Here is a 10966-nt window from a genome sequence, read left to right on the forward strand (position 1 = left end):
CCATATAGACAAACTTCTGTTCAGAAGGCTTCCAACAGGCAAAGCGTGCTCGTGTGCACATGTGTGCACACACACACATGCACATACACACACATACTATAGAGTAGTTATCCACAACTCAACTGGGGAAAAGAAGTCAGTTTGATGTGGACTTATGCAGCTATTGGTAATATAAACTTTGAAAGGGTATTTTGACATTTTCTTGGATGGTTTCTCAGCTCTTAGAGTAGGGTATGAATTTAGAAAGTAATCAGTGGGTAGCAATTTGTCCCTTAAAAATTCAGGGCTTGGAGGGTAGGGGTGGGGGACAGAATCTCTATGAGATAACCAGATGGCCAAATGTGTTTAGAAGTCTACTTATGGTAGGCCTTAAGGCTTTAAATACTGACTTCTAAATTTTTTTCATATTCTTCTCATCGAATCTCTATCTTGTAGTCTGAATCCTACCCACTAGAGAGGACAAACTCTTTAAAAACAGGGACCATGTTTTATGCCCCATCATATTCCTTCTACATAAACCTACCACAATGCCTTTTACACAGACTATGTACCCTGAATTTTTATTGATTTATTAAAAGCTATGACTGACTTCCATTCCCAGACCCAACCCTACCAGGACATGTTATTTAGTTGGTCTTATGAAATCCTGGATCTCGTTAACAGTATATACTATTTTGTTGTCCAAGCAATAATGGCAAGATACTACAAGAAGATTTTGATTTGAAAAGATATTCAATGGAAAAGGGATACAGGTTACTTTTATACGTAAGGTGATACTGGCCAAAAAGTTGAATGTCAGTAACATTTAGACACATACTAAAAAGGTTTCTTGGCATTGAAAGTTCAGCAAGTGGGGCAGCTAGGTGGTACAGTGAATAGAGCACTGGCCATTTAGTCAGGAGGACTTGAGTTCAAATTCGGCCTCAGACACTTCACACAAGACTAGCTGTATGACCTTGGGTAAGTCACTTAACCCCAATTGCCCTGCCTTCCCCCCTCCAAAAAAGAAAAAAAAAAGAAAGCTCAGCAACCACTAAATTTAGCTAAGTCCATGCAACTAGATTATTCCAAGGTTAAAAGAAAAGGTCCAAACAAGATGAAGTATTCAGGGCCCATTTTGGTGATACTACTGTGATAAAGGCTAGTCATTTGTAGCAACAAATCTGCTTTGGATATGCATTAAAAGGAGAGGTTGTAGTTGACAGATCATAGGTGAACTAAAAGAGAAAACACAATAATGAGCTTTTACTTTAATCACCTGATGCACAAATTGAAGTCTATGTTTCTTTAAACGAAGCACTTTCATTTGAAGAACACCAAAGAACCTTGACAAATGGGACATCATTTGAAGTTTAAGTTTTAAACTCTTTTTAATGGAATAAAGCATTGTAAAGAGAAACATCACCACTGCTGGGGTCAGCAGCAAAAAGGAACTAAGGAAGAACTAAAGAACCCTATTTTTAATATCTTTGAAAAAAGCTTTCACCTCTGGAACAGTTCTTTAGAATTCACAGGTTGAAAAACTGGCCCATTAGAACTTGGTTTCGTAGCTATTTCATTACTCCTTGGAATGACCTGATGAACTTGCTGACCCCTTAAGGGCTCTTCCAACCCTGTAAGCCTATGAAGTCTTTTCCAAAATAAACCCTTGATGTACCACAAAGACCAGTCTGAAATGACTGAGAATATTTTAAATTATACACACATATATGTATGTGTATACACACATGCACACATGTCATTCAGAATCTTTTGTTCTTATCTAAAATAAGTTTCCATTCTCTGCTTTCTAACTACATTCCGTGCTTACGCAAAGGATGAGTAAATAATAAAGATAATGAATGTGATTTCTAAGCAAGGGAAGGGGGGAGTACCATCTCATATTTAATAATAATAGCTAGCATTTATCAAGTATTTATAAAGTATCAATGTGATAAGTGCTTTAGAATTATTATCTCATTTGATCCTCACAACAACTTTGAAAGGTAGGTGCTAATTATCCTCATTTTACAGATGAGGAAACTGAGATAAACAGAGGTTAAGTGATTTGCCCAAGGTCATACTGCTGGTATGTGGTGACTCCAGACCCATTACCTTATCCATTACACCACCTTGTTACACCTAAATATTTCTTTTTTGGATCAAGTTTGGTCATTATAACTTTTTTTTCTTTTGAATTAATCTCACACACACATGCATACACACACACGAGCTTTCCCATATGTATAATAGAACACTAAATGAGGATTATATATGAAATTGTGAATTTCATGGAACTTTTTTTTAATATATGATAAATTCTACTTACTGAATGTTACTTTTCTTTTTTAAAACAAATTTTATGTTTATTTTTAGTTTATATCATGCATTTCCACAAGATTTTGTTACAAATTTTAACCCTGTCTTTCCCCTACCCACCATTCCTAAACAGCGATCCCACTGTATTCTGCCTCCCTCAATGTGCTGTCTCCTATATCCTGTAGCCCCTCCAATTTTCCAGCAGGGCAAGATGGATCTCTATACCCCAGTGCCTGTATATCATATTTCCCAGTTGCATGTAAAAAGAAATAATAATAATACATATTTTAAACATTTGATTTTAAAATTTTGAATTCCAGATTCTTTCCCTTCCTCCCTTGTCACCCACCCTTACTGGGATGATAGGCAATTCAATATAGGTTGTACATATGTAGTTATGCAAAACATTTCCATAGTGGATATGTTGTGAAAAAGTGACTATATTTCCCTCCATCCTATCCTACCCCCACTTGTTCTATTCTCTACTTTGACCCTGTCCCTTTTCAAAAGTGTGTGCTTCTAACTTTCCTCCTCCACCCTAATCTGCCCTTCCCTCCATCATCCCCCATCTCATCCCCTCCCCCCTACTCTCCTGTAGGGTGAGAAACTCTATTTAGTGTGCATGTCATTCCCTCCCTAAGCCAAATTAAATGAGAGTAAGGTTGACTCATTTCCTTTTGTATTCCTGTTATTCCCCTCCATTGTAACAGTTTTCCCTTTCCTCTTCTATATGAGATAATTTACCCCATTCTGTCTCTCCCCATCTGCTCTCATTATATTCCTCTCTCACCTCTCAATTTCACCTTTTAAGTATCATTCCTTCCTATTCAATTGGTCCTGTGGCCTCTGTCTATGTATACCTGTACATATGTATACACACATTCACATATGTATTCATATGCCCATATACCCTCCTATATATATATATTTATATACACACACACATATTTATATTCCTTTCAACTATTCTCATACTGAGAAAAGTTTCATAAGTTACAATTATCATTTTTCCATTTAGGAATGTAAATATTTCAACTTTAATAAGTTTCTTATGATTTCTTTTTTCTGTTTACCTTCTCACGCTTGTCTTGCTTCTTGTAGAATGTCAAATTTTCTATTCAACTCTGGTTTTTTTCATCAAGAATGCTTGAAAGTCCTCTATTTCATTGAATGAACATATTTTCCCCTGCAACTTGATACTCAGTTTTGCTGGATAATTGATTCTTGGTTTTAATCCCAGCTCCTGTGACCCCCAAAATATCGTATTCAAGCCCTTCAATCCCTCAGTGTAGAAGCTGCCAGATCCTGTGTTATCCTGATTGTGCTTCCACAATATTCATATTGTTTCTTCTTGGCTGCTTGTGATATTTTCTCCTTGATCTGGGAACTCTGGAACGTGGCTGTATTGTTCCTAGGAGTTTTCTTTTGGGGATCTTTTTCAAAGGGTGATGGGTGGATTCTTTCAACCTCATTTTGCCCTTTGTTTCTAAAACATCAGGGCAATTTTCCTTGAGAATTTCTTGAAGGATGATTTCTAGGTTCTTTCTTTGATCATGGCTTTCAGGTAGTCCAATAATTTTTAAGTTATCTCTCCGATCTATTTTCTAGGTCAGTGGCTTTTCCCATGAGATATTTCATATTGACTTCTATTTTTTCATTTGTTTGGATCTGTTCAATAGTACTTGATTTCTCATAAAGTCACCAGCTTCCATTTGCTCCAATCTAATTCTGAAGGAATAATTCTCTTCAGTGAGCTTTTGAGATTCTTTTTCCATCTGGCAAATTTGGCTTTTTAAGGCATTCTTCTCCTTATTGGCTTTTTGAGCCTCTTTTGCCATTTGAGTTAGTCTTTTTTAAGATTTTTTTTCTTCAGTCAGGTTGTTGACTCTCATTTTATTATTTTCTTGCATCATTCTCATTTCTCTTGTCAATTTTTCCTCCACTTCTCTTATTTGGTTTTCAGATTCCTTCTTAAGCTCCTCTATGGTCTGTAATCAGTTAATATTTTTCTTAGAAGCTTTTGGTGCAGAAGTTCTGACTTTGTTGTCTTCCTCCTGCTCCATGCTTTGATTCTTTTTGTCCCCAAAAAAGAAATCTAATGTTTTACTGTTGTGCTTGCTTTGCTTCCTTTGCTTGTTCATGTTGCCACTCAATTACTTGAATTTTTAGCTTTTTGCCACAGTAGAACTCTGCTTCCAGAGAGGACAGCTTTGTCCCAAAATGTTGGGGTTTTCACAGCTGGCAGAGCTCTTAGTTGGCTGCCCTCTCTGAAACCTCCACATGTGCTGGCTCACTGTTCATGCACCCCAAGACATCCACCTTAGACAAATATCCAGATCCAAGCAAGCTAAAGCAAGAGTGATTACCCCTCAGACTGGTCTCTTGGTCCCCCTACAATCTGAAGGCCAGAAGGTCTGAAGCAGCCACAAGGCAGTGGCCACTGCACCTCAGCCACTTCTCCCTCTGGGGGCAGAGGTTGGACCGCACTCCCAGACCCCCTGTTCCCCAAGTCCACTGACCTCTCACTTTGTCTTTGGCATTTATGGGTTGATAAATCTGGAAACCTCCACAGCTGCTGGTGATTCACTCTCCAGAAGTCAGCTCTAGGGTCAGGGCCACCATGGGGCTAAAACCATGGGCTCATGTGAGGTTGGGCTCTGCTACCAGAATGCTGAGATGGACCCTTCCTGTCTACCTGACAGGCTGCCTTCAGCGGGAGGTTTCTCTCTCACTCTGTGGGTTCTGTAGCTCTAAAGTTTGTTTAGAGTCATTTTTGATAGGTATTTGAGGTGGTTATGGGAGAAGTGCAGGGAGTTTTCCTGTTTCTATGCCACCATCTTCGTTCTGCCCCTGTCTATGCTTTTCTTAAAAATGAACTTCCTTGAGAGAAGATTCTGGGAAGATGGCATAGTAGATCAGAAAATTCCAAGCTCTCAAGATTTTCCCCCACAAAAGAGTTAAAAGAGCACCTAAGGGCAATCAAAGGTGGGTGGAGATAAATAAGAACAGGGGCATAAACTGGGTCCTCCTGGGACATTTTGAGAAGATCATAAGAAAAACCACAGGAAGAGATTTGGTCCCTGTGAAGAGTAAATACTTCCATTCTAGGCTCTGTTTTAACAACAAGGAGCAAGCCCCTTGAAACAACAAGGAACAAACCCTGGGGTTAGTTGGTTTGAGAGGCTGACTGATGAAATATTCACAGTGCCAGTAGTCACTATAAATATACCTGCATAGTTCTCGATCACAAAATATAACAGACTCTCCGTACATAAGATAAAAGCAAAACATTTATTCAGACACTAGAAAACAGAATCCCAAATCCTGTAAGCTGATTCCATCATGGTAGTAATGAAGTTAATAAGCCATAATAGTACAGAGAGTCACGGCACCCTTTAGCCTTCCCACAAATCAACATTTACTCACAAGCTTGTCTCCCTCGAATGTGTCCTCTCCTCCCAACCATCTAGCTATTCTGATTCCCAGCTTCCTGTGGGCTCTGCTCCACCTTTCAGTAAACTCCTCCTAGCACAGGCTCCATGTGATTACATTCAGCCTGTTAGGGGGCAGAGCATATTTTCAAAGCAAGGAAGGTCTTCAAATTCCCTTAAGCTTATTTAAGGGCAGGGAAGATCTTCAAATTCCCATTACCATGACATACCTGTGAAGACTAAACACCTCCAGGCTAGGTTCTGTTTTTAACAACTAGCATCAAGCCCCTTAAACAACAAATGGTAAACCCTGGAGTTAGTTGGTTTGAAAGCTGCTTCATGCCCAGTTACCCGAATTTTTACCCCTGCAATAGTGAGGGGAATTGGGCGTTTGAGCCTGGAATGATCAGGAAGATTGGGAAGATCAAGGGAACCTCTGCTGACAATGAATGCCAGACCCATATATGCTGCAAAGAATGGTGGAGGTGAGAAGAAACCAGTACATGCTCTGTGAGTGCAGAAGCAGTGAGACAGAAAATCCCTGATTGTGGTCACTTACAGGAGGCTGGAGGTTTGACTCTGGCTCTAGGCTAGAGGGGAGAACCAAAGATGTGGGGCAAAAGGCACCATTTTCTACACCCCAGGGCTAGAGGTGATTACAAAAATTAATCTATCACCACAAAAAAAAATGCACAGGCAAAGGAGAAAGAATCCAACCATCACAAGGTATTATGGGAAAAAGATGTCAGAGGTTCCTCTTTAGAGGAGGATATTAAAGTTAAAGAAACACCCAAAGAGTAATGCTAAATGGTCACTTGCCTGAAAAGAATTCATAGAAGAGCTTAAAAAAGATTTAAAAAATCAAATGACAGAGATGGAGGAAAAGCTAAAAAAAAAAAGAAAGAATAAGAATGATATGATCCAAGAAAAACAAGAAGGTTATGAAAGGAACGTCAACCAATTAGAAAAGGAGATCCAGAATTTTAAGGCAAAAAATGACAGCTTAAAACTTAGAATTGGGCAAAGTGAATCCAGTGAAATTATAAGAGTTCAAGAAATAATTAGCCAAAATATGAATAATAAAAAATATAAGGGAAAGTGAAGCATCTTATAAGAAAAACAACAGATTTGGAGAATAAATCAAGAAGAGAAAATATAAAAATAATCATACTAACTGAGAGTTATGATCAAAAAAAATCTTGATACAATAATACAAGAAACAAGTAAAGAAAATTGTCCTGAAGCATTAGAACAAGGGCAGGGCGGGGGTAGGGGGGGTGGGATAGAAACAGAAAAAATCCATGGATCACCACTTAAAAGAGATCCTATGAGGAAAACTCAGGAATATCATAGTCAAATTCCAAAATCCCAAGATAAAGGATAAAATATTAAAAGCATCAAGATTAAAACAATTTCAATATGGTGATGCCACAATTAGAATCACACAAGACCTAGCAGCAGAGACATTGAAGGACCACAGGTCTTGAAAGACAATATATTGAAGAGCAAAAGAACTGGAGCTCCAGCCAAAAATATCATCCTGAAAAGTTAAGTATCATCCTGAATAAAAATAATTTGACATTTGATAAACTCGCAGACTTTCAAGACTTTGTTTTAAAAAACTCTGAATTTAATAGAAGATTAGACATACTAGAACCAAGAGAAATGTAAGGTACATACAAAGACTGATTATGAGGGATTCATAAGGACAGACTGTTTACTTTATATATATAAATGTATGCATAAGATTCTTATTAATATAGTTGGGTAGCTCATGAGAAAGATTGAGGCAAAGCCTGAGTATGAAATGAATTTAACAAGTAAAACCAATTAGGAAAAATTTAAAAATCAAATGAGTAACTATTTTATACCAATGAGGTTCAAGAGGTAGAAGAAATACAGAAGAATTAGATGGGGGAGGAGGGCTGATAGTCTAGAAACTTACTTTCATCAGGAATGGGTTTAAGAGGGAACAATACATATATATTTAAAAGAGTATCGAAGTCTAAATTTAGAAGAAATAAAATGGTAGGGGCATAGGGAGGGGGAGAGGAAAAGGGAGGGATCTTTAGAGGGGAAAATGAGGGAATAGGTAAAAGGGCATATAGAAGGTTGTTTAGATTTATGGGCATGGGAGGATAGGGGAGGGATCTTTGGAGGGGAGTAGGCAAGTAATAGGAGGGCAAGGTAGTGGGTGGAAATAAAGTAGAGGAAGCAGGAGGGATAGGAAACAAGGGATATGTACAAGTATAAAAACAAAGATCAGGAATAGAACATGTTTGGGAAAGTATATGTCTATATATATGTGTGTGTGTGTGTGTGTGTGTGTGTGTGTGTGTGTATATCTATAGCTATAGAGAAACATATATAAACTTTATTGTAGCCTTCTTGGGGAGGGGGGTTTGGGGACAGGGGAAAAAAAAGAACAAAGTAAAAAAGTGCACAGTAGAGACAGAAGAAAACTCACAAGGAAGCAAAGAAAAGATGAAAAATTCTCAACACATGTATTATTTATCATAGAGGCTTTCTTGAAATGAAAAGTTATTGCTACATATTTTGAATCATCTCATGTTCTGCTATGCATACAGCATGTTTTTTTCTTTCTTTCTTTGTAATTAAGTTCCAATGTTTAAGTTTATGATAGGTTTTTGTTTCTTTTCTCTATTCTGCATTTGTGTTCTGATGGTTGTCTAAAGTAAATTTTTTTTAAATGTTAAAAAAATTAAGGGGCGGCCAGGTGGCTCAGCGAGTAAGAGCACCAGCTCCAGTGTTGGTATGACCTGGATCATATCTGGGTTTAGTTATTCAGCACCACACCCAGAAATAACTGGCCGTGTAACCTTGAGCAAGTTACTTAACCCCAATTGCTTTAAAAAAAAAATTAAAATGAACTTCCCTATACTCTCTTCTATGCATTTTGGTAATATAATGGGCCTCTTTTTTAACCATGATTATTCCCAACCCTTTCAATGAAAAACCAAGAGAAAAGAAGAAAAAGTCTTGTAAAAATAAGTGAAGTGAAGCATAATGGAACCACAGAATGGTAATATTCAAGAATGTTTTATCTATGTATTTTGCATCAACTACCAAATCTCTATCAGGGAGCGGGTAACATGTTTCAATCTTGGTAGCCTGGAGACATGGGTGGTTGTTACTTCATTGAGAGTTATTAAGTCTTTCAAAATGAATCTTCTTTACAATGTTGTTATTCTTATACTAAGTGTTCTTCTGCTTCTGCTCTCTTCACTCTGCATCAGTTCATATCATCCAGAATTTTATGAAATTATTTCTTTTATTCTTCCTTATGGCACAATAATATCCTATTATATTCAGATATCACAACTTGTTTAGATATTCCTGAACTGTCTAAGAGGCAAACTAAGGCACTCTTTTAGATTCTAGCTCTTCACTTTTCTTTCCCTTCATTTTTGATCCCACCTTTGGAATCAGGAAGTTTGTTTTGATTGCAAATATTACCTTCCCAGTATTATGCTCTCTCTTAACCTCATACACTCTCTGATTATTTCCCTGTTAAATTTGTTCTATTTCAACACCAAACAATGTATATGTGTTCAAATTTCTTTTATCCATTTCAGAGAAGAGTGAAATTCACTCTAATTTTCTTCAAATTTTCTTCCATATTTGTATGTTCTTCTCATGAACCTTGATTATGAGAGGTCATACTGCTCCTTGACCCCCTGTTAGGTGGTATGGTAGATTTATCACTGAAGACCTAAGGTCAAACCTAGCCTCAAATACTCACTAGCTGTGTGACTTTGAGCAGGTCATTTAACCTCAGTTTGCCTTGGTTTCTTCAGGTGTGAAATGTGGATGACAATGACAGGGTTGTTGTGATATTCAAGTAAGATATTTGTAAGGTACATACTTGGTACATATACTATGCCTGGCATGCTAAATAATTGCTAGTTGTTATTGGGCAGGTAAGGGGCACAGTGGACAGAGTGCCAGGAGGTAGGAAAGCCTGAGTTCAAATCCAGCCTCAGACACTTGCTAGCTGTGTGATCCTGGACAAATCACTTAACCCTGTTTGCCTCAGTTTTTTCATTGGTAAAATGAGCTGGAGAAGGAAATGGTGAATCACACCAGCATTTTTGCCAAGAAAACCCCAAATGGAGTCTCGAAGAATTGGACACAACTGAAAAGACTGAAAAATAATAATGAAATTATTATTATTTCTATGTTTCTTTGGACTATTGTGTTTCTATTTCAAAGTTCCTACTCATCTCTGGTTCATCTGAAATGTTTGAAAGTACTTTTTTTCTGTTAAAAGTTAATTTCCCCCCTAAGATTATACTAATCTTTTCAGGGTTAATTATTCTTTGTTTTAAGTTTATGTCTTTTGATTTTTGGGATATTGTATTATAAGTTCTCCTCTCATTTAAAACAGTAACTCTCAAATCTTGTATGAACCTTGCTATAGTTAGTGCTTATTTCTGAATGATTGGATTATTTTTCTTTCACATAGGAGTTCTGGATTTTGGTCACAGCATGATACTTTTATTTCTTGGGTTCCTTTCAGGAGATGTTTGATGGATTCTTTCTATCTTCACTTTGTGCTCTCATTCAAGACAGGTCTGATCAGTTTTCATTTATAATTTCTTGAACTACAGTGCAGAGACTTTTAAACATAAATTCTGGTTTCCAAGGAGTCCAGTGATTAATAAATCATTTCTTCTTGACCCATTTTACAAGCAAGTTGTTTTTGATATCAGATATCTTAAATTTTCTTCTAAATTTTTTCCATCTTTCTATTTTGTTCTAATATTTCTTGCTGTCTCATGCAATCATCAATTTACGTTTGTACTGTTCTAGTTTCTAGGAAGTCCATTTCTTGAGTAAGGTTATCATTATCTCTTTTAAACCACTTTTCCATATAATTCTTTCCTGTAGAGCTTTTGATTCATTTTTAAATCTCTTGTTACATTTCTCTGACATAGTCATATAGTCATTCAAATTAATTCAATAAGCATTTATGAAGTTCCTATGACTATTAAGTTAATATTAAGTCCAGGCAGTGTCGTAAGCACTGGGGTTGCAAATAAGAAAAAGAAAGACAGTCTTTGCCCTTAACAAGTTTACAATATGGAAAATGGGGAGGGGAGTAGAGTTGGGAGGGGACTGGGGTTATTTTGTTTTGTGGAGTTGAAACCAAGCAGAGTTGCAAATGAAAAATGTTTATTTATATTTATTAACAGTGTTACTCTCTCCTTCTGGGG

This window comes from Petaurus breviceps, unplaced genomic scaffold (assembly GCF_028583685.1).
Source record: "Petaurus breviceps papuanus isolate PSGF00001 unplaced genomic scaffold, PetGlider_PUasm1.0 175, whole genome shotgun sequence".
Taxonomy (NCBI): Eukaryota; Metazoa; Chordata; class Mammalia; order Diprotodontia; family Petauridae; genus Petaurus; species Petaurus breviceps.